Consider the following 24,182-nt stretch of genomic DNA (forward strand, 5'->3'; position numbering starts at 1 on the left):
TTTGTTATATGCACTCTCGTTATTGACTGGTAGACGTTACTATTTGTATTATTCGTTTCCTTGGTAACTAGTCCACGAGTTGATTGCTAGACTGTCAGAGGTGTCCAAGCAGACGAGCCACGACTAAAGTACAACCCAGGCAGGAAGTAAAATAACCAGTATTCAGGTGGGGAACCCGGCATACCCTAGACCTGTAGAACCCACCTTGACAAGGGGCTAAGCTATAGTTTATGTTGCCTATTAGTATATCCAGCACTGAGGACCTAACTAAACGGAATGCTTCGTTTTGTTTTTGTTTTTTTTGACTCGGTTGATGTTTTCCTTTTAAGGCAGGGGTTCTCAACCCCTTGAGGGGTCGACTGACGATTTGTCAGGGGTCGCCTAAGACCATCGAAAATATGGATTGTATTTAGTGTATTCTTCTAGTGCTGTGTATATTATGGGGGGGGGGGGGGTCCGCGGCAGAGTGGGGGATAGTAAAAAAGGGGTCGCCGAGCTTAAAAGGTTGAGAACCGCTGATTTTAAGGTGTTCTTAAGATATTGCGACTATAAAATGTATGACTCCAAATAAATCTGGATTACACCTAGTCAGCACTTCACCATCGGTTGAATGAATGGGCACTTTTTTTTTTTCAATTTATAGTTCCATTATGGCCGAGCCCGTTTTAAATTTTCCTCTATGCCTCAACTCCTCTCCCCCCCCCCCCCTTTTCTCTTGTTCTGTAGCCCTTTAGTCCAAAAAAAGATGTGTGTATGTGTATTTCGCTTTTCTTTTTTTTTTAAAGCTTGATGGAATGTGTCCTGACAGCATTGTTAAACACACACTTACAGAAACTTAAAAAAAACGAAATACAATTTTTTAAATCCCCGAAACAATTCCTAAGTGTTCCTTTTTTTTTTTTTTTGCCTCTTCCCCCCATCGCCCCCCCCCCTCTTTCCCCATTTTTTCTGTATAATTTCTCCACTGTTAACAGGTCCTATTTAACTGGATTTAACCTGTAACCAGTAAAACCTGCATTAAACATTTTACCGTAAAACTGTTTTGCATTTGACGACACTAGTTGTTGTCATTCAGTGGTTTGGGTAAAATGTCTAGCATGGGAAACTAGACTCTATCCTGTGCCCTCTATTTATTCTCTCTCTCTCTCTCTCTCGTTGTATCCTCACTTAATTCATTTCCTCAGTCTCGTCCGCCCCCCCCCCCTCTCCTTATTGTCTCGTCTTGTAAGTGCAGCCATACATTTCTGGTACGGTAGGCTGTTTGAACTGTTTTCCACGCTCATGTGCAGCTCAACACAGTGCACATATACCACCCCCTTCCCCTCCCCCTCTCAAATGACAATAGACTAACAACAGGACCTAGATCTAGTTCTTAATTGTTTGCTAAAGTATCTCAGATTCGTTGGTTCTCTCTGCATTAAAGTTTTTGAAGTTGAAGCTATAGAATATTGCGTCTCGCGACACTGCAGTTTCTTTTCCCGACGCGGTGTTGACCTCTGACAGGTTATAGGTTATTTCCCATAGTCCTTTTCGATTGTGATTTTTTTTTTCTTCATTGAGGAAGGCCGAAAGGTGAAACGTTGTCATGTTAGCTAGAAACTAGTTTCGTTTGCGTGTTAATCAGTTGGTAAAATGTATCCATTCACACGAAATCAAGACAGCTATGCCAAGTAACACAATTTTAAGCCCCGAAACATGCCTAAAAGTCTAGCAATGTTCCAGACGACATTAAGACTTCCGGTGCATGATTCTGTAAACACGGCCCCGCCAACTGTATAAATAGTAGATCAAGATCTTGATCTGATAGCAATGAGATCAATATAGATCTAGATCTAGATCTATATACATAGATAGATCTACTATAATAATAATAATCTTTATTGTCCGTATGGAAATTTGTCTTACAATTTGTGCATTACACCAAACAAAAAACATTATAACTATAAGAAACCAAAGTGTACATTCACACCAGACTCACTCATAATTTACATGTGACAAAGTTTATACCAGATTATTCTTATTTAATGATTTGATTGCCAGGGGAACAAAAGAGTGTTTGTGTCTGTTTGTCTTTGCTATCGGTGTCTTGTATCTCTTTTGTGATGGTAAAATCACAAAATCCTGACACAAAGGGTGATTCTTTATTTCGAGGATCTTGTTAGCTTTTTTTTTATAGATGTTTGTCTCAAACAACTGCTCAGATGTTGTTTTTTTTTTTTTTTTTGCCAATGATTTTACCAGCAGTATTTAGGATTCTAATTTGGGATTGACTTGTCAAGGAAGGATCTCTTTAAAGTATTAAATATACTGGCATAAATGTAACGTGTCTTTGTCAAACTAACCGAACCTATACTAATTTGGAAACGATATCAGCATTTTAAATATATCTTGATCTATAATCTACACGAGGAGGCGCGGTGGATGAGTGGTAAAGCGCTTGGCCTCCGAACCGGGGTTCAAATCCTGGTATTTTTAATTTTGGGATCTTCGGGCGCCTCTGAGTCCACCCAGCTCTAATGGGTACCTGATATTAGTTAGGGAAAAGTAAATGCAATTGGTGTTGTGCTGGCCTCATGACACCCTCGTAAACCGTAGGCCACAGAAACAGATGGCCTTTACATCATCTGCCCTATAGACCACAAGGTCTGAAAGGGGAACTTTACTGCACTTCTAATCTACTCCTAGATTTTAGATTTATGCCAATGCAGTATGGATTATCTATATCTCGAGAAAAAAACAACGTAATTTTGTTATTTCTTGTATGGTAGACAGACTTCCATTTTGTGACATCTTTTTTTTTCTCCCTCTGCCCCACTTATATAAATATGTTAACACCCAAGGCATGTGCCTGATGTTAAAAAGGTTTACCGTATTAGCGAGACATCAGTGTATGCATGCAATGTGTGACCCTTTGTATTGAACAGTGTGTTGCTGTTATCTGGTGTGTAGAATTGTGTGTGTGCATGCTGCATACTGAGTCTCGATCTGTTGAAGCAACACGTGTCTACGTGGCCCGGCGAGGGAGGGAGGGAGATCGGTGGAGGGTTGGGGTCCCTGCATCGCGGGCTACATCTGATGATGTGACGGCATGGAGAAAAAAAAAAAAGAGAGGGGGTGGGGGGAGAGACTGAAAGAGCGGGAGAGCTGAAAGAGCCAGCGAGTCTGATCATGTCGGTGATGGCGAAGGTTTGTCATTGAAGCCAGGGGCGCGACACTTGATCGTCCGTGCCGACGACACACACGCTGGCTGCCCCATTTTTTTTTTTTGGTTCTAACGGGACTGTAGGCCACATAGCATAGCTCTCTCTCCCTCTCTCTCTCTCTCTCCCTCTCTTCTCTGGAGTACCGGTAGTGGCCCATTTGTGTGTGATCTGTAGGCTGCACACAATTCATTGACACGTGTGTGTATCAAGACTCGTGCGACATCAGGCCATTCTCTAATTCTTAATGATGGATTAGTGAGGGGGGAAATGTCGACAAATCATTAAAACAAGACAACAGTCTAACTCAGTAACTGCTCACAAGACTTTGAAATGTGTTATTTCATCATAAATTGCACTAAATTAAATACCAGCCATCGACATAACAGCTCTAGCGACTTTAATTAATGCATTACAGTTTACGCCGGTTGTTTCGGTAAGTAATCTACTCAATCTAGATTAGAATAGTTATTAGATCTACTCTATTCACTATTCTATATTATCTAGATCTAGAATTGGTCTAGAAAGAGATTTAGAATCAATAGGCTGATTATATAGACTATCGATCTCAGATTATTCTTGATTCTTGACCTAGGCTAGGTCACTATTAGATCTAGATCTACAATTCTACATTATTTATAGAATATACTAGATTAACTAGACCTCTAGATCTAGTAATTGTAACTGTATTTGATAGTAACATAGACATTCATTATGCATTTTCTTAAGATAAGTAGAGATAGATCTAGATTATATCATTATATAATCATATTATCATACTAATCAAAGTTTTTACCATCTTGTGGATCTAGCTGTACTAGTGTACTTCTAGATCTAGATCTAGATAGATCTAAATATTGACTAGAGACTTTCAAGTTTCTAGATCTAGAATTCCCATCTCGACCTAACCCTTTTCAGTCGCCAGTCATAGTCTACATACAATCGTGTTTCTATATACATCAAAAATCAATAATGGCTGGCACTTTAGGAGCTTCTAGATCTAGATGTAGAATAGATATGGGTCTATAGTCTTGCTAGATTAAAGAGTCCAGTGCTGACGCAATCAGTGGTTCATCCATTGCTTTGTTACTTTTGTTTTAAAGCATGCTATTCGTCATGCTGACCAGACTGTACACATTTTGCTTATTATGAGTCTCAGTTCTACATCTAGACTCAGTAATGTTTTTTTCTTTCTTTCGTGGAGCGCCATTTCCCCCCCCCCCCCCCCCCCCCCAAAGGATGGAGCAAATGTAGACCTATATATATATCGTTCTGGCTGCTGGAAGATCTATCTGCCCACCGCTCCAGTTTGTGCACGGATTTGGGAAATGTGGGCGTGGTTTATGCTCCCCCCACTCGGCCGCGTGACCTTGTTCAATGCACATACAAGGAGAGACCCTTTTTTTTTCCAACAATTAGTACATTACACTAAACAAACCGATAGCAATCGACATATAGATCTAAGTTCACACCAATGTCACTCAAACATTATATTTAAAATGTTGATATCAGATAGTTTGATTGTATTTAATGATTTGATAGACTTTTAGAGAAACATAATTGCAAAGGTGTGTTGTAGCGTCTGTTACAGTTACTGTCTTGTAGCTGCTGTTACAGTGACTGTCTTGTAGCTGCTGTGTCTGTATTTGATGGTACAATGTTCTTATCGTAGTTTAACTTTAAAATCTTTGTTGCCTTTCTTATGAATGTTTGAATCGAATGGCAAGATAAAACGTAAAGTATAAATATTCCATTGCTAGAAAATGAATTCGAAAGCTAGTGCCCAAATGCAGCGCAGACTACGCCTCTGTCCATTCCATCAGACATGACCCCCCCCCCACCTCCTTTATGCAACCCCTTTATTTGTTTTAGCCGCCAACACACAGTGGCGGCATCTACATCAGTTTTAACTTGGGCACAGAAGTCGGTTTACTTAAAATTACACAACAGCTAATGTTGCCCATGTTCAGACCCTTAGTCTCTGGGGCACTACAGGTGATCAGTTTGATAGTCTCTCTTCCTCCCGTGCTCCTCCCATGACTTAGCTCCCTTTCATTTACATCCCCGCCCATTCCCTGATGTCTGGCCCTCCTTTCGTGTTTCTGCCTCTCCTTATTTCCCCTGATATTGTTCTCTGCAGAATCGTCTTTGCATGGTTCTTGTGATTCGGCCGTAGTCTTAGCCGAGTTTACAATAGTCATATATCATCATGGGGCCCAATCGCCACTGATGTGTTATATATATATATATATATATAATCTGTAATCTAGATAGGGTCTCGAGACCTATGGGATGGTGTTAAGTAGGTAGTAGGTTTGCTGAACTGCTGTTGTATCTCTACATACTCACAAGAGATTGGTGCATTTAGGCGTATGCTACTTGATGCTGTATACAATAGCAGCGGCGCGTGACAATGTGGCTGGTTAACAATACAATTGGTAATAGCTACACTACGCAATAATGTCCAGTGCTCGCAAACAAAATAAGGGTCATGTCCATTTAGAAACTGGAAATGTATTGCTTAACGTTATGCCCTTTGACCTGAGATTTTCTCTGCGGCCAACTTTTTGGACACCGGCATGTATACTGTTATTGTTGAACCAGACGGTGTAATTGAACATGTTGTCTTATTATTGTCTGCCTATGATGACCTTGACCGCACCCCCGTTGCGCCCCCCCCCTTCCAAATTATTCCTTAACCTCCAAGTCTGTTAATGGTGCCCTTGATCCGTGCCGGAACATATTTGCGTTTGCAAATTAAATGCTGTTGTCATTGGTTTGAGAAGCAGCCGACAAGGGCATGCACTCCGCCCCAAGATACGATTTCTAAACAAGTCTCAGTCGTTGGCGTAGTCTGGCTGTTTAACGAAGGGGGGTTGCATTGCACATCATTTACCGCCAACTTGGTAATCGCCTTCCTCGTCCGCAGAGTTCAAAGATCTGAGACATACATTCCGACAAAAAGTTCAACTTTCGCTAGCAATGTGGGGTTTTTTTAATTCCCACTTGGTAGTTTCGCTGTTAAAATACGAAATGGTTCTGTAATCAAATCTGATTGGTTAATGAGCCCGGGGGGTTGCCCTGTGGTGATTGGCTGAGATGGTTTGAGAAAAGTCGACTTTAAAGTTAATTGCGGTGTAGATAATTGTGACTTTGTGGGAAAAGAACGCAGTGAAATAGATTTTGCATCAGCTCGTAAGTTTGAACATTGTTTATCATAGCGAAGTGGATTTAACTGTGTTGAGTCTTGCATTATTTCAATGCCTAGCGTCCACCACGCACTGCCCGGTTCTAATGAATATCTGACGTTAGTAGCTTTTTTTTTTTTTTTTTGTTTTTCTGAGGAGGGTCGCGGAACATAACACCCGGGTTAATACAGTATCTTCTCGATATTTAAAGGGGGGGGGATGGTATTCCTACCCCGCCCGCCAAACCCGAATTTCTCTGAATTAATAAAATGCTTGTGTATAAAAATATACCCTAAAAAATGCTTCCCTAAGAAATTGTATAGACAGTATACTCATAAATATATTAATATAATGTCTGATAGTTTCAAAACAGTGCAAGTATAATATATAAACACAACCCAAGTACATTTTAATGCTAAATTAATCGTGAAGTGATGTACCTGTTTATAAACTAACTTTTAGATTATGTATTGCTGCTTATCGTCTGTCTTTTCTTACCTATCCTATATAAACGAAAAATGTACATTGCAATTTTAAATGTTTTACCAGTTAGGGTGAATGTGGGCATTTATTTTAATTGGCTAAATTTGGCGAAAAGAATGCACAAAATTGTCAGAAAATAGAGCGAATTCCTCGAGTATTGCGGGGCTGCGTGCAGTCGACATCATCTGCACTATCCTCGTTTTGGTCTCAAAATGGAAATAAATGAATGTGCTGTAGTCTCTTCTTTGTGCTCTGTTTAAAGATAACACTGAAGCTTGTCTGTGCTCCCAAAGCATTGTCTCTGCCCCTGCGTGTTTTTTTTTTTTTTAGTTACACATCCCTGCCTCGGCTGACTTCCTCACCCCCCCCCCCCGGTGTCCCTTCGTTTCTTCAGTGTCTCTTTGCTGTCTAAGGCCCTAAATAGTTGGTCATGTGTGTGTTTTTTTTTTTAGTTCTGGTATTTGGGGCTACAAGCATGGCCCAGGATTGTCTCCTGGCGTCATCGTCACGGATGTCCCCCCCCCCCCCAGGTATTTCTGGTCTCGTGCTCCCCCCCTCCCCCCTTGATGTGTAGCAATGATCTCCGGTTTTGTGTTGCAAGGTCCTCCTGTTGTGTGTTGAATAGACCTGTTTATGTGCGCTGCTGTATGTTAAATGAGCGTTTGGATTGTTTCAAGGGCTCTATGACCTCCTTATAGATGTTGTATTGAGCTCTCCTTGTGTTTCTATGGTATTATCCTTTAAAAAAAAAATGACGTCCTAAGCATCTGCATAATGTTCTAACTTTCTGAGCATTGTTTCTATATTTTTGCAAGGCTTCTATCAACTCGCCCCGTCAGTCTGGTACACATTGTGTACACGTTATTTCTCCAACTTCCCATTCTCGGATCAGGTTGAAACTTTTCTCAATTATTCATTGTCCCTTTTCATAACACGAATCCATTGAAAAAATGATTAATTAGTAATTTTTTATATAGAAAGAAAGGAAATAAATCTTACTGTACTGAGATAAATGACTGTGTATTTGCAGTTATATCCCTCATATAAGCCTTTAAAAATTGTTTTCATATTTAGCTTTGTTTTAGGCCAATCATAAAGTAAGAGAGATCGAAGAACATTTTCACACAACAAAAATAATTAACTCCTGAATTATCTTATCCCTACCTGGGGTGTGCCATGTCTGGTACTTAAGCATTGCCTTTTAAGAACACATCGTGATGATTACAACTAGGCAACTGCCCTGGGGTGATGAGGGTCGTAAGGATACTATGTATATTAGACTTCCCTTCTAAAAGAAAAAAAAAGTGATGCGTTTGATTACAGTAAATATCATCAACAAGCGGACATCTAAACAATGATGTGTGAAATGGGAGAAATTGAGGGGTGGATGGGGGAATTGATTTAACTTTATTAAGAAAAAAAAACTATTCATTTAACTTGTTAAGATTCAACAGAAGATAATTGATAATAATGTTGTTGCCTTTTTTTTTCTTAAAAGAGATTGAATGTAATTGAAATAAGGATTTTGTTGTTTTTTTCAAGTAGAGATTTGAGCACTACATAACAACACTTCAACAGATGGCCATTACATCTTCTGCAAGATCGCAAGTTCTGAAAGGAAAACTTTACTTTAAAAAAAATAAATCTTACAGACCTGGTTTTAACTAACACTTCCATGTTCAAAATAGTGAATGAAACTTTTACCGATTCGCAAATTCTTTTTTTTTTCCCCACGTTTGAAAGAAAAGTGTCTACCACACAATGTGCCACACATCCAGACATCTGCTCGTGTCTGACAACAGAAGGTCAACTAGTGGAGATGTCCACACTGCAATTTGTTCTTTGCTTACAACTTGATGACGTACAATAGATAAAAAAAAAGAAGATGCAATGTTTTGGTGATATGATAAAACATGAAGGGAATAATAGAAGATACTTTTTTGGTGATATGATAAAACATTGAAGGAATGGTAGAAGATACAATGTTTTTGGTGATATGATAAAACATGAAGGGAATAATAGAAGATACAATGTTTTTGGTGATATGATAAAACATGAAGGGAATAATTGAAGATACAGCGTTTTTGGTGATATGATAAAACATGAAGGGAATAATTGAAGCTGCCACGTTTTTGGTGATTTGATAAAACATGAAGGGAATAATAGAAGATACAGCGTTTTTGGTGATATGATGTCGTTCCGGATCAGGGTGGAGGACTATGGTCGCCCTTCACTTTCAGACTCTGCTTTTCATTTGTTCCTTCTCTTCGGTATTTGTGTTTTAGTGGCCATGTGCTTCTATTGGAACATTGTTCTCTAAGTGGTTGAAAACCTGTTTGTTTGTTTTTTTTTCAATTCCAATCATTGTGATTATTATTGCTTCGATCGAGATTAATTCAATGGGAACATCTCTTTGTGTGTGTCAATTGAAGCAGGTCTGCAGCCGCCCCTCTTACTGACACCGGGTATCTAAACATATATATATATATATATATATATATATATATAAATAGGGTCCCAAAGACGTCTATGTGTGACTTTATCATCTCTCTGATCACTGGGACGTTTTCAAAATATTGTATTGTTTTGATATTCATAACGCCTTTCTAACCTTACTTCACACCAGCCAAGGGTCAGATCTAGATTTTTTTTGTGAGGGAGACGAGTAGCAGTGGTGACATGTGGCAGGTTTAACTGGCCACTTGGCTGGCCCGAGACGGTATTTCATCTTACCTGGACAGTATTTTCGAAGTGCATTTTGTTGATGTATAATGGCTATTTGAAATTAATTTTGGCTTTATATGTTTCCTTGAAATATCAAAGACGTATCAAGCATTCTTGTTTCTATCTGAAACAGTTCGTAAAATAACAACAACTGTAAATTGCCTGCGCCTGTAATTATGTCGTGTGGACTGAAACATTCTTATAATAAACGCGTGCTGTAGCGTGCTGCCGTTGTAGACTGGCGGCTACCTTTAAGTCATTAATTAGCATGTACGACCAGATTAACACATGGATACTTGAGTGTCTTCTGCTTACAAGGAAGGTAGGCACTATATAAGGAAACTCAACTTGGTGCCCAGCGGCAGTTTTGTGGTTTCAGAGACTCGATGAGACGAGACACTAATAAAGATTTGTTTTAATGAATGAAGCCTGGCTGAAGTTGCTTATTTTCTTGTGGTGGCCACTAGGTAGAACAACCTGCATGTGTGTAATAATTTGCGCGTTTAGATAAAGTTACCATTCAGCTGTGTAATTATTGGTGTTCAGGGGAGGGTAGCCATTAGCTGTGTGGTTGTTGGTGTGTGATTTGCTAACAGGCACCTGTGTGATGTGTATACATCAAATACATCCATAGATTTTGAACCTGTAGTAATTGTGTATCACCGCGCAGAGCCAGGAGGTATTCTTGCGGACTTTGAAACCCTAAAAATTGACCCTCCTGACGTTTTTGCTACACTGATATTTAAAACGAATGAAGATATATGTATTTTATAAAGCTTTAAAGTCACTGTGTGTACTCTAAACACGATTGTATGTATCTACAATTGCATGGTATTACTTCCAACTGAAAGCTTGGTCTATTCTTCATCAACATAAACCAAATCTGCGTCTATTACTTTAAACGTCTGTATGTAAACAAGTGAAATAATTATTATATTTGGAGTTCATGTTTTTTCTTCTCTTGGGCGGCCCCTGTGGGCCAGTGTGTTTCAGTATTGCATAGAAGATATAAGAATAGCACACACAAAAAAATGCCTATAAAAATCTTGTTTCGAAAAAGAAACATGTTCATGCGCGTAGTTTTGATGAATGCGCGCTATTCAACATTAAGTATCTTTCGCACCAACCATATATACAATTTTGTAACATTTCATTGGATAAATAGCCAGCAGACTTTCACACAGAAGACCTATCAATGTCATCATTTGTATTTCTATTACTCCAAAATATTGAAAAAAAAAAAAAAACTACAAAAACTAATTCATCTTGTTTTAAACAACTGTGAATGTATATGAAAGATATATCATAATCCACAAGTAGCCGTCGCGCCAAGATTAGAGCGACATAGGGAGGAAGTCGGGGTTTCCACACAAAAAGATTTCTTTGGTAGTTGAGTTCTAAACGTGACAGATTGGCGGACAGACGACACAAAAAACGATATTGTCAGAACTGAACAATGTAATAATTGATCAGCGACGGACTCAAACAATTGGGTAAATAATACTTAATTTCCGGTTGGCGTTAAAGGAACAAACAAGCAACTGAGGTTTTTGGTTTTTTTTTTGTTATTTTTTCTGATGGTAGTCTATAACTTCTTATTTGAAGTTCTTCTGTTAAGTCCTGCTAATTTCTTCATCAAAACGAGGCACACATTGTTTTTGTGTGTTTATTTAAACTCAGAACTGAATGTCAGTATGAAGTAACATTTGGAGTCGAGTGCGGTCATTCCCACTTGAAATGTAATGAAACTTTTTTTTTTTTTTTTAAATTCTTTCACCTTTTCAGATCAATGTGTAAAAATTGTCAGTAATTAAATCAGTTTTTTAGAGAATTAGGAATAAAATGGCGGTTGTCTTGTCCCGTGGTGTGCCCGTACACCTATTTCGGTTCATTTATTTCACATGTGTTTTTAGTGCAGTATTTAAACACGTTCAAAATGAATTTTAAAAAAAAAATGCCTCTGTATGCTGTTTTTAATTCAAAATATTTCTAAAAAAAAAATAGTTCTCTTATTATCATGGAGTAGCTCTATCGGCATCGCAAAGAAAGAAAACAAATGCTAAAGTATTGCGTGATGGACAGTACGAGCTAGCACCGCACTGGAGTGGGGGGGGGTTTTCTTTTTTTTTTTTCTGAATTGTGTCCTGACGAAGTGACAGGGCTGCATTCCCGCGACACCCCCCCCCCCCCCCGTCATGTCCAGTCTGCCTTCGTCAGTGCCAGGGGTGTGCACACACACACCAGCACAGCACACAGCCCTGCGTTTTTCTCGTCAATGAAGCTGGACTGCTGGGAAGGGAGGGGGGTGCAGATTTGGAAATGGTGACGAAAAGGGGGGAGGGAGGAATGCGTGTGCTCCTCTGTGTGTGTGTGACATTGGTCGTGTCACCCAGCTCGAGCCACGCCATCTTTAGCAAACAACCAAAATGTCGGCACTTTGAAAATGGGGCGGTGGCTCAAGGAAAAAAAAAAGGGGGAAGGGGGGAAAGATTTTTTTTCCCTCACGAAGTATTTGGGGCGCTAGAAGGACCCGGAGCTGTGTCAGTCAGCCATCTAGTCGTCCCCTTGTGTCGTCTGCTGGTAGTTCAGAACCTTCTTTGGTTCGACCTTCGTTGTTTTGTTTGTTTGTCTTCCAGTACACATCTCGCTGGATCGAACGTTGATAACACCCTAGGTAAAATGTAGGTCTAGAGTGTGATACTTCATTTGGTTTGGAAGGAAGCGTCATTTTAACCGGGTGTTCAATAGATCCGAATAATTACTGAAGCTCTTAAACGCTTGTAAATTGTGCATAAACTTGACGCGAAGTGATTGTACATTGTCTGGCTTTTTATGTGGACAGTGCTGGATTTTCCTAGAGGCGTCATAAGCTACAGCTTGGGTTTTGGGGGGGGGGGATATTGTTTCAAAAAAAAAAAAAAAAAAAGCAAAGGAATAAATTACCTTACTTTGATTATAAGGAGCTTCATTTCTCAACTAGCTTAGGGCCTTATAAATTCTAAATCCGACCCTGCTTTTAGACAAAGTGACAAATAGGCACCAGTGCTGTGTGTTCCGACTTTTCAAATATGGTGAGATTTCTCGGGACAAAAAAGTCAAATGTGGTACTGATGTGTTTGTGGCATATTATTATTATTATAAGCCTGCATTCGGTAATGCCTGTTGTAATATGCTGCTGGTGTATGCTATTTACCTGAGTGATTAGTTGATGTTTAACTATACACGCACGGGCCAATCCCGGTGCAGTTGATGGTTAGACTACAAGCAGACGACAAAGTTAAGCACTGAGTAAGAAAAGAGTGACACATGTATATAATGCTCATCTATTTAGTCCACGACGGTCCATAAGTCCAAGTTTCTGTCTCTGTCACCAAGTTAACGCTATGAAGGTTCAAAACTGTCTTTGCATGTTGTTACAATACCTCTATTCAGGTCGCATATTCATGGAAACTGGATCCCAGTGGAACCTTATGGGTGGACACGGATTCAAAAACGGCTCTAACGATTTTCCTAGAAATTCGACAGTTGATGGATATTGTTGGTCACACTGGGAAAAACCGTTATAATTTTTCAAACTAAAAAAATAAAAGAATTTAAATTTCGTTAGAGGACTTACCAAATTCTTTACCTTGAATTGATGACGTCTTCGGGTTTTCCACATGTAGGCCTTAGTCATAAAATTAGTGATTACATTTTTCAGGAACATTTTGCGCACCGTCTTCTAAGTGGAAGAATGAATGGGGTGAGGTAAAAAGGTACATAAACAAAAAAAAACTTATCGTATTTTTTTTAAAATATGTTGTTTCTTATCTAGACCCTACTCAACCAGCCCGCTACTTCTTGATGTTACTTCTTGATGTTGCGTCATTTCTCGATGTCGCGTCATTTCTCGATGTTGCGTCATTTCTCGATGTTGCGTCATTTCTCGATTCATTTCTCGATGTTGCGTCATTTCTCGATGGTGCGTTATTTCTCGATGGTGCGTTATTTCTCGATGGTGCGTTCACAGGCCGTACGTTTTGGTGCCGCTAAGCTACTTGACTGAAACGTCAGACGGTTTAGTTTCTTTGTATCTTGTTGATCGGATGCCAGAGCTCAGATACTATGCAGACGATATTAGAATTTGTTCAGAAAACAAGTCTTGCTTGTTGTTTCCAAAGTGAACATTGTGTGTGTGTGTGTGTGTGTTTGTTTTCAATCTTTGAACTGTTTTCCTCCCGCTAGATTAAAGATAACCGCCATTTTCGCTATGTTATCTCCCCACGTGAGCCCAACAAGAGCTAGTAGGCCAACTCTGCGCCATTGTAGGACAATCTCCACTCACACAGACACACACGGCCATACTGTGGTTCCTTAACCATGAAAGGAAGTTAATCAAGCTTAGTAGGAAAAGGAGGGGGGTGGGGGGGGGGAAGGAATTTTGATTGTGGATGGTAACACTTCCTGCAGACTGCTATAACAAGACAGATTAAAGAAATCTTAAAGATTAATGAAATCTTGAGTTTCCTGGGGAGTGTCTGTGTCATTTTTCTAAGTTTTTTTTTTAATGGTGATAGTGGACATAGATGCTAGTTTGTATTGACATTATTTGACTTGACATTTTTGTGTGTGTGTATTTAGCATTACTTTCTATGTAGGATGTCATCTTGTTCAGGTGTTATCAAGTATTCTGTGTGTAGATGTCATCTTGTACAGGTGTTATCAAGTATTGTGTCTAGATTTCATCTTGTACAGGTGTTATCAATTATTCTGTGTCTAGATGTCATCTTGTTCAGGTGTTATCAATTATTTTGTGTCTAGATGTCATCTTGTTCAGGTGTTATCAATTATTCTGTGTCTAGATGTCATCTTGTTCAGGTGTTATCAATTATTCTGTGTCTAGATGTCATCTTGTTCAGGTGTTATCAATTATTCTGTTTGTAGATGTCATCTTGTTCAGGTGTTATCAATTATTCTGTGTCTAGATGTCATCTTGTTCAGGTGTTATCAATTATTTTGTGTCTAGATGTCATCTTGTTCAGGTGTTATCAATTATTCTGTGTCTAGATGTCATCTTGTTCAGGTGTTATCAATTATTCTGTGTCTAGATGTCATCTTGTTCAGGTGTTATCAATTATTCTGTGTCTAGATGTCATCTTGTTCAGGTGTTATCAATTATTCTGTGTCTAGATGTCATCTTGTTCAGGTGTTATCAATTATTCTGTTTGTAGATGTCATCTTGTTCAGGTGTTATCAATTATTCTGTGTCTAGATGTCATCTTGTTCAGGTGTTATCAATTATTTTGTGTCTAGATGTCATCTTGTTCAGGTGTTATCAATTATTCTGTGTCTAGATGTCATCTTGTTCAGGTGTTATCAATTATTCTGTGTCTAGATGTCATCTTGTTCAGGTGTTATCAATTATTCTGTGTCTAGATGTCATCTTGTTCAGGTGTTTTCAATTATTTTGTGTCTAGATGTCATCTTGTTCAGGTGTTATCAATTATTCTGTTTGTAGATGTCATCTTGTTCAGGTGTTATCAATTATTCTGTGTCTAGATGTCATCTTGTTCAGGTGTTATCAATTATTCTGTGTCTAGATGTCATCTTGTTCAGGTGTTATCAATTATTCTGTGTCTAGATGTAGATGTCATCTTGTTCAGGTATTATTGTACCATAATATCACATTGAAGGAATTGCACTGTCATTTCAAAAACATAGAAAGTTGCCGGTGACATCTTGGCTTATGGATTAATTATTTAAATCTATCTCACCAATTACTTGTTCATTATATGAGCTAAAGTTAAAGTCATAACTCACTGTGCAGCTAGCAGGCCATTATTTACAGGTAGATTTGCTGTATTTTGAGATTTGTTCAACAGCTGTACAAATCAAATAGAAACATATTTTTGGTGTTGTATTTATAGTTTTGTGCATTGCATTCATTGTCCTTGGCTTAATTATTTTAGTGTGTTCATTTCAAACCTCTAATCAATGAATGCGCAATCTTCAGTCTGTGGTCAGTCAGGCCTCAGAACATTTTCTAGCATCGAACAGTGCACAAAATATGCTTGATTCTTTTGTTTAAAAGTTTTTGTGTTGTGGTGCGGTCTGTTTGGAAATGAGTCTGTCTCCTAGACTGTAGGAGGTTGTGCACATCTGACCTTAATATTGATGCATTCATGAGCAGTTTTGTGTTGTGGTGCGGTCTGTTTGGAAATGAGTCTGTCTCCTAGACTGTAAGAGGCTGTGCACATCTGATCTTAATATTGATGCATTCATGAGCAGTTTTTAATCTTACATTGTTTTATGTTTCAGCTCTCCTCCTCCTTTTTGTTTTCCATTAGGAATGGTGACACTTTTAGTTTCCTTTATTGAATGTGGATAGCTTCATACATTTTGGATAAGTTAACTAGCTGTTAATGGATGTCTTTGAGTTGACAAACAGCATGTTGTGCTAAAATGGTCCCAATATAATAGTAATCTCACTATCTGGAAACTGGCTTTTTGGTTGTTACTTGATTCCTTATTATGACTGCATATTTTGTAAAGTTAAATTGGATCTGGCACTGTTTTTTAGGGAATACACTAAATTACTTTTTTTTTTTACTATATTATTTCATTACATACAAGTTTAGTGGTATTTATTCCTAATCATATGTCCTGTGTCTGTTACACCAACACCACTGGAGGAATGGCAAGACCTATTAGCATAACATTGATAAGGTCAGGGTACATCTTGAACACAAGGTTAAGGTCACTGGAAGGAGACTCAAGCTGGTAGCAAAGTCACTGTGGTTATTTCTGTTTAAGGAGTGTTAAGAAATCACAATGCATTTATTCAAAGTTTAAAAGCCTAATCACCAACTTCTTAATTCTTCACAAATGCTGAGGGTACTTCCTTACTAGACACTTACCACACTCTCTACATTACAAATCCTGGGACCCTTAGTTCAGAATGCAGGCATTTACCACTCAGCCACCGCACCTCCAGATAGTGAAATAATACATCTTTAACTTCAAATGTTTCTATTCATAATACATTCATTCTGACAATTTTATGGGATAGTGGGGGGGCCTAAACTTTAGTTCCTGTAGCCTATATTTAAATCCTGCACTGCTTATGTTCATTCATGCTTTTGCCCCTCTCTATTTCTGTTCACTTAATACAGTTCTGCGCTTAAGTGATACATATATCTATTAATTTTAGTTTCTCACAGAGTTTTGGAGTTCCTGCATTTAAATAATTCTGTGGCAATATTGAAATACATACCAGTGTCATCCTGTAGTGTGTGGGGCTGATATAAGAATCAGGTTTAGACATGCACCAGTCTATTTATAGACATTTTACAAGGATGTCTAAATATGTAAAGTCACTGATGATGTGTTGGTGTGTGTGTGTGTGGAAAGGGGGACTAGGGGGCTGTCATTGAGTAGTGTTTAAATACCTGTGTGTGTGTGTGTGTGTCAGGTGACTGGGCTAAACAAACAAGTCCTACTAGTGTTATCTTACCCTGTCACACCCCATCCACTGTACATGAAACACTCTGCCCTGTACCATAAAAGCTCTAGAGAGCCAAACTTGTTTTGTAGGAATGTCCAACTATGGGAATGTAGCTCTCTACTGTGCCATTATTGTCAGTTGTCAATAGCATATTCAGAAAATTACTTTAAAGCTGTGTCTGACAAATTCGTCGTCGTCCCCCCCCCCCCCCCCCCAGAATGCAGTATTTAACCTTGTAGTCCACAAACCCCAACCTGGCTGACCTTAAAGTAACTCTTCTGCCCATAATTTGATGGGAACAGATTGCCAGATGTTAAGGATGACTAGGACAAGACTGGCATAAGTAACTAGAACAGAAGTATGTTAATACTTATTCATTGTGTAGGTTAAACAGAAGTACACAGACTGGTGATTCTTATGAATAGGCAGTTTCTATTGATAAGCTTTGTATTGTTTTAAATCTTTCTTTTTTTTTTAATGAACTTAGGTGTTTGTTTTTTTTGTTTTTTTTTGTTATGTATCACTTGGTCTAGCAAGGTTAGACTTTACTTTTTTTTTTACTATTCCTAAAACATTTAACTAACACTTCTGTATTTTGTGTCCTTCAGATCCTACTGGTGTGTAAGTTGATCTAACTGGTGTGTCTATATGCCTAAAACCAGTGCACAAGCAGGGCACACAGTGTTTTAAAGTCAAGTATGCAGCAGTGTGATAGGAAGGTAACAAAGGACTTGGCTCAAGATAAGTTTTTGTTTGTTTTTTATTTATAATATATAATCACTTAAGTGCTCCATACAAGATACGAGAATGGTTATTATCACCTTGTTATGTCAAATAAGGCAAAAGACATGGAGGAATTGGAGAAAGACGGCAAGTCTTGCTTGGTGCCCCAATGATCCAACAGACTAAGGAATAAGTAAAAGTACATCAAATATTGTTTCTTTTAATATTTACTTGATAGTGACAAGAAATAGTGACTTATAAATGGACACAGCCAGATGAGTTATGAACTATTTAACTACTGCTAAGGGCAGAAACGGTTGACTAAGGACTAGAGCAGCGGAAATAAAAGTTGCTTGCAAAGGAACAGTCAACTTTCAAATTGTTTCTTAAGATGAATTTACATGATATCTAGGAGGCACTGTGGCTGAGTGGTAAAGTGCTTGGCTTCCAAACCAGAGGTTCTGGGTTCGAATCCTGGTGAAGACTGGGATTTTTAATTTTGGGATCTTTGGGTGCCTCTGAGTCCACCCAGCTCTAATGTGTACCTGACATTAGTTGGGGAAAAGTGAAGGCAGTTGGTCGTTGTGCTGGCCATGACACCCTCGTTAACCGTTGGCCACAGAAACGGATGACCTTTTCGTTTACATCATATGGCCCTATAGACCACAAGGTCTGAAAGGGGAGCTTTACTGTACATGACATATCTATAGTTAAATACAGCACCTAATCTTTGTGCTCCATTGACACTGGTGCTAGGGTGACAACACATCAACACTAAGCTGTAACGTGATGCTAATGAGACACAAAAAACAAAAGAAGTTTCCCATGCAGAGTTGAGTACCCTTATCAGTTCTTCGTCCATTTTTGTGTATGGTTGAGTGAGTGTGTTTGGCTGGCAGTTGAATGGTGGAATGAGCAGGCTGTGGTATGGCGATTGTGATATTTAGTGTCATGAATGGGTCTTTTATTTGAGTGAAATAATGGCTGGGCTTGTACAGCAGGGGTGACAAGGAATTAATGTTGAACTGAATGGAAGAGTGCTGTGTATGCCACCTGCTGCAGTATTTTGTTCATTACAAATTTTGTATAATATTAATGAAGCGTAGTCTAGAAAGGAATGTGTGATAGAAACAAACAGTAATGTGAAGCTAAGTGTAAAGCCCAAGTTTGAGGAGGTATCACATAATAGTGTTCCATGTTAACAAAGACTTGTAGGTTGCAATTGTTGTTTGTTTGTTTTTTTTTGTTTTTACAATTTTTCTTGGGGTGTGAGAGAAAAAAAGGTTGGACTTGAATGTAATTCTCTTTTGAAAACATTGTTGGCATATTCAAAGATCTTACTTAGCAGATGAAATGTCAGATACTTTAAAAATTAAAATTTTTTAAATGTAGGTAATATTTTTTTCTTAGTTAATTGTCAAATATAAATTTATTACTACAATGACAATGACTTTTGTTGTCCCTTAAAAAATTAATTGACGGGCTTTGCACATTCTCCCCAATCCCCCTTTTTTCAGAATGTTGCTTCCCCATGGTAGGACATCTGGGAGCAGTCCCCACAGTTTGAGAGACACTTGCATAGCCCATTGTGTGTAACACTAGAACTGTGTATTCATGTCTGTTGAGTTTTGAATATTGACTTAGGTACACTAGACTTCAAGCATGGCTTCAGTGCTGATTAGCAACACTACTTGATAGGTAGTCGCTGGGCTCTGCTAGCAACATTTCAATATTGTAACTTCATATTATATCTGTTGGACTGCTAGACAAGCATGTTATCTTTGAAAACAATTTTTAAAAAAACAACATTCAGCACACACGATTTCCAATTTTCTGAAAAAGCCCTCTTGCTTTAACTAGTGGGCTATTATTAAACGTTGATTAGGTTTAATTCTTTTGCCTTATTTCAATTTTTTTTTTCATCTTTTCAGAATTAAGCTTTTTTTTTTTTTATTCGTTTTATCATTATCACAAATAAAATTAGCTTTTGGACTACATTAGTAAATTATTATCTCATAGACAAAATGAGAGTCATTATGCATTGATAAAATCAGTCTTAAAACCTGGATGTTTGCTGGGGTTATAGTTATTTTGCCTTTGATTAAGATACTTGTTTAGTTATAAAGGAATATGTGCCTTATATAATCTTTCCAAGGAAATACTGAAGCAGTGTCTCAATCTCTCTATCCAGTGCTTGGTGTAATGGTATGAATGTTACCATGGCAACTAGACCAACAGCAACAATTGTGGTCATATTCCATTGCTATTTTTGCAGCCCCTATATGTTTTTGTTTTTTTAACTTGGATCAAATCTCTTTCCTCATTCGTTGAAGAGCTCTTGTCAAAACTCTGGCAGCTCTAGCATTAGACCTGTGCAGCTAATTAAGTTCCTTGAATAATTCGATTAAACAAATTTCCATTAATTTTTTTTTTTTCCTGCTTGTAAATATTACTGTTTCATTATTGCAGGTGGGTTGGACGAGTGTGCCATCTTGTCATCCATTGTGCTTTTGTTACCAGGGCCGAGGTCGGCTGTAATTCAGTTGGCCAATAAATGTAATAGTTTTGTTTGACCTAGTTATTATTTCAACACCTCGGCGTACAGACAGTTCAATAATGTGTGTGGGGGAAAATAAATGTAATAAAGAAAGCAGGAACAAAGTAGGGGAGATAAAAGATTTGTCTGTGTTCAATAATCAATATCTCTTTAGTTGCCAGAAAGACACTCTAGACAAGAAATGGCCAGGATAATTATTCTCCTGTTTGCTTTCATTGAAGAGAACAAAAAAAAAGCTAAAAAAAAATTTGGTTTTGTTATAAATCTTTTTTTTTTTTCCTTGAGAAATACAGGAAAGGCTGAACTTGTCTTGGACTAAAGATTTTGTTGAAGAGATATCTTCTAAGGACATAAATTTAACGAGGCTATAATTAGTTTTGTCAGCTGCTTGTAACAAAACATCAGGTCAGTAGGCTTGTAAAGGCCTGTGTTCCGTTGCATGCTGGAGAAATTTTCTTTGGCTCAATATTTAGCCATCATATTTCAATTGGATACTAGTGGATGTTTGGCTGAGAGGTATTCATTGCTTTGCTTCCTATCGGTCTCGAGTTCGAAACCAGCCTTGAGCTGAATTGTGTTTGCTGAGTGCCTGTAGGCAGCACAAAAACTTTTCCCTAGACACTCTCCAATCCCCCAAAGAGATTGCACCATATAGTTCTGAGCATGCTATAATAATCAGAAAAGATCTGCAATAGAAAAAGGGATTTAAAAAAAAAACGTAGAAGGAAGATATTTGTGAAATGCACAAGAATAAGATGAAGTTTTGCTGTAGAAGGACGTTGACTTGTAGCACCAAACTGCTGGTAGGCAACTAAACCTTTGTAGGCAGATTGTACTTTAACCTGTAAAACTTAAAATAATGTGAATAACTTTTTTTTGTAAACAGAAATAAAGATAGCTTTTATTGCAAAATAAACAAGTAAACTGGAGATGTAGTAGACTTAAGTAAATATATAAAATGGTATTTTGAACAAAATCTATCTCACTATAAAACACATCTTTTTCATTCTGCATTCTAGAGTTGTCTGACCTAGCTTAAACCACTGATGAAAATGCTGTTTTTTTTTGTTTTTTTTTTATCATTCTTCCCACCATCACCATAGAAATGTGCACACTCCATAACAAGTGGTAAAAAAAAAAAATAATACAAGAATACTATGAAATGTTGTTGTTTTTTTATGTTGTGGGAATTTTAATAGTGAACTGCACATGTATAAGGTGGAATTTTACATCAGAAAATAATATAATAATAATTTAATTTACGTAGCGCCGTTAATAAACAAAATGTAGGCTCAAGGCGCTGTGATAAAATTCCAAACATAAAACCGAGAGTTAAAATGACAAACTAATTTTTTAAAAGTTTTAAACAGGTAGGTCTTAATGTTCTTCTTGAATGTAGTGTAGCATGTTGTCTGTCGGAGATCAAATGGGAGTGAGTTCCAAACCTTTGGTCCATGCACTGAAAAAGTCTGCAAAGAATTTTTTTTTTTCATTTTTATGATACATTAAATTTTATTTTTTTTCTAAGCCATTTTAATAAACAAAAGTTGTTTAATATTTTCTTGGTCATGACCTGATAATTGTATGGTATGTGTCTGCAGGCTGGCTGTGATGATAAACTGAGATGTGTCCTGAAAGATGGCCAATAAATACATACAGTGAACTCAAGATGGGAATGTGCTGCGTTGTTCTGAGATGGGAAAGGTGTATAACTGAAGTAGAATCTCAGCATCTCTGACCTAATACCTGGCAGTAATGATAAGCAGCAATTATTAATAGATGAAAAAACATTTCTTTTTGTTTAAGATTCCTAGTGGAAATTATTGTTAGAATTTTGTTCAGATGCAGTTCCACCAACACTCTTATTTGTAGTCAACGAATTGAGATATTGTTTAGTTAGTTTTGTACCCATGGTTTTAAAGAGCGATTTCTTTTTATCGTGGAGTTTTAGTCTAACGATTCTAGTGTCTGACCAATGACGGACTTAAAGCCTACGTTTCCTCATCACTTTTCCATCCCGTCTGTAACAGAGCACTGGACGGAGAACTGATAAGGGCTTGTGGGTGACCCTTCAACTCATTGGTCAGTGGAATAGCACCATTCTATGCATATTAATTATATCTATTTTGTTGATAAAAAATCAAATGTTTTGTATGTTTTGTGTCTATTTTTTTGTTAGATGTAAAAAAAAGAAATGTGTTTTGTTTTTTTTTGCATATTTGTTTTTAAAGTTTTTTTTTTTTTTTTTTTTTCATTTTTTATTTAAAAAATGTATTGTTTTGGTTGAGATGTTGAGTACATGGGTTAAGAAAATAATAAAATTATGTGAAGATGATGTGGTTTTAAACATTTTGAATAAAAATGTAAAATGTTTATTCCTTGTAGTATTATGCTATATGTAACATGATGTAAGGAATTACTAAGAAACTAAGCAATTTAAGCTTATATTTTTGTTTTTCCATAATATTTTTTGAAAGCTGTTGAAACTATTTTACATTAAATTTTTGTTCCTCATTATCTGGTTGGGTGAAAGTTGATAAAAATACCATTGTTTCTGTGGCGCATGATTAACTAGGGTGTCTTGTATCTAGCACAATGACCAACTGCATTTGCTTTTCCACATTTTATTTCAGGTACCCATTACATCTGGATGATTTCTGAGACACCCTAAAGAAATAAAAAATCTCAGTTTTCACCTGGACTTGAACCCTGGACTTCTCGTTTCGGAAGCCAAAGGCTTTACCACTTTGTTACTGCGACTCTGGTTACAAAGAAATTTTTAAAATTCTATTTTTTTCCGCAAATGCTTAAACCAGAGACTTTATATTGGTTAAAAGACATCTAAAAAATTTTAACTATAGATTACATTAGAAATACAACAAAGTGTTGTTTTTTTCTTCTATTGACTGCTAGAGATTTACACAAAATATTTCAATTTGATACATAATTCTTCAGATACATATCTTAATTCAAATGAAAAGTACCGAAAATAACTATGCTGCTACAAGTCTTGTACAGTACCTTAATAAATTCCGTCCCTAAAGAGAACTTTACTAGGACAAAGTTGTTTAATTTAACAATTGCTATTTACTTGAATTTTTAACATGTGTATATATAATTTGGCATTTTAAATAAATAAATAATTTCTAAAACTTGATGAAAAAAACGTTAATATGTGTTGTTGTTTTTCTTTCTTTTTGTGTGTGTAAGGTGCGTCAGTATTTAAAAAATTATGTCCTCAGTCTCATTTGTTGCTGATTATTTTAAAAGAATTGACTTAAAGTGTACCTCTTTGTTCAATTTGAGAGGTTTTTTTTCTACAAACAATAGAATCATCCTTCATTTTTTTTCTACAAGTAATTTTTGGAATTAAGATTTTTAAAATTTTAATTACATGTACCGGTATATTAATGGTGTCAACAGATATTTGTCGGTAAGCAAAATTACATTGAGATTGTATCCAAAGCAAAAGTCAGAGAGGGGTTGAGAAAAGACAGTTGACCAATCTTGTGTGATGCCCCAACAGACTAAAGGATAGGTGAAGGAAAATAATTGAACCCTATCCTGTCATTGTATCACATCACCATCTGTTCCTTAACTTATGTAGTAGGGTTGCTGTGACAAGAGTCCCTCCACTATTTTCCAGCCAGCAGCAGTTCTTAGCAAGATATCTAGAGAGGTGCAGGTCCATTCTTTTATGTTGTCCAGTCAGCTGCAGTTCTTAGCAAGATATCAAGAGAGATGCAGGTCGATTCTTTTATGTTGTCCAGTCAGCTGCAGTTCTTAGCAAGATATCAAGAGAGATGCAGGTCGATTCTTTTATG

The 24,182-nt window shown here is 37.4% G+C and overlaps 1 long non-coding RNA gene across 3 annotated transcripts in view; it reads left to right on the forward strand.

The window, feature by feature from the left end:
* Positions 1-23,530, forward strand: part of LOC129923929 (uncharacterized) — a 65,708-nt gene extending 42,178 nt beyond the window's left edge. For 2 of the 3 annotated variants that reach the window (XR_008775873.1, XR_008775874.1), the window contains exon 4: positions 17,687-23,530. This is a non-coding gene — a long non-coding RNA (uncharacterized LOC129923929). Of the gene's footprint in view, positions 1-1,600; positions 3,637-17,686 lie in introns of those variants that run through there. The other variant, XR_008775872.1, reaches the window with a different exon arrangement.
* The last annotated feature ends 652 nt before the right edge of the window (positions 23,531-24,182 follow it).

The sequence above is a fragment of the Biomphalaria glabrata genome, chromosome 18 (assembly GCF_947242115.1).
Source record: "Biomphalaria glabrata chromosome 18, xgBioGlab47.1, whole genome shotgun sequence".
Taxonomy (NCBI): Eukaryota; Metazoa; Mollusca; class Gastropoda; family Planorbidae; genus Biomphalaria; species Biomphalaria glabrata.